The following is a 1134-nucleotide window of genomic DNA, read 5'->3' on the forward strand; positions in this document are numbered from 1 at the left end:
ATTTTTTAGAAGTTTTCAAAGTTTGGGGGGCCTGGGTGGCTCAGTCGGTTAAGCGTCGGTCTGCCTTTGCCTCAGGTCATGATCCCAGGTTCCTGGGATGGAGCCCCACCAGGGGCTCCCTGCTCAGCAGGAGAGTCTGCGTCTCTCTCTGCCCCTCCCCCTGCTCTTGCACATTTTCTCTCTTTCTCTCTCAAACAAATAAATAAAATCTTAAAAAAAAAAAAGAAGTCTTAAAAGTTCAAGGAGAAAATATAACTGAATTGCTTTTAATCTGAAAGTAAGCTTGGAACAAAGGGCAGAATTGCAAAGGAAAAATGACAGACTTGACTATAGAATTTTTAATTTCTTTCATAAAAAAAAACCCATTAAATTAAAAGACAAGTAAAAACTACCAAAAATTTGCAATATATTTGAGATAAGAGAGTAACATTTTTTTAAATAGAGGTCTGACAAATAAAGTATAAATATCCTGTTAAAAAATGGACAAAAATGTAAATTAGCGAAGTCATGAAAGAAAAGTGTAAATGGCCAAACACATTTTTAAGGGAGGCCAAAACTTAAAACGCTAATGCACCATGAAGTTGACTGAGAATAAAAGCTAGTGATTTAGGCCAGGGACCCTTGAGGCAGGATGCGTGGCAAATGACCAAACTCAGTACTGAGAAGGACATAAATTACTTCAGTGTTTCTGGAGGGCAATTTGGCCAAATGCAGTAAAAGCTTCAAAAATGTTCACACCCTTTGACTCAAAAACTGCATTTCTGGGAATTCATAATACAGGAATTGACAACTATTTTCTGTAAAAGCCCAGATAGTAAATACTTTAGGCTTTGCAAGCCACATATGTCTCTGTTGTTTTTCTTCTTTGTGTATGTGCTTTTGTTTTTAAAACCTTTTAAAAATAGGAGAGCTATTAGCTTGAGGGCTGTAGAAAAACAGGCTGTGGCCTGAAATTGGCGTGAGGGCAGTGATGTGTGCAAAGAGTAGACTACAAGAAAGTTCATCACAGTGTATTTGGTAATAGCCAAAAGAGAAAGCACACTTAATGTCTGAGGATAGAAATTAGTTACAGGGGTGCCTAGGTGGCTCAGTCGTTAAGCGTCTGCCTTCGGCTCAGGTCACGATCCCAGGGTC

The sequence above is a fragment of the Mirounga leonina genome, unplaced genomic scaffold (assembly GCF_011800145.1).
Source record: "Mirounga leonina isolate KUSES-001 unplaced genomic scaffold, KU_Mleo_1.0 Mir_151, whole genome shotgun sequence".
Taxonomy (NCBI): Eukaryota; Metazoa; Chordata; class Mammalia; order Carnivora; family Phocidae; genus Mirounga; species Mirounga leonina.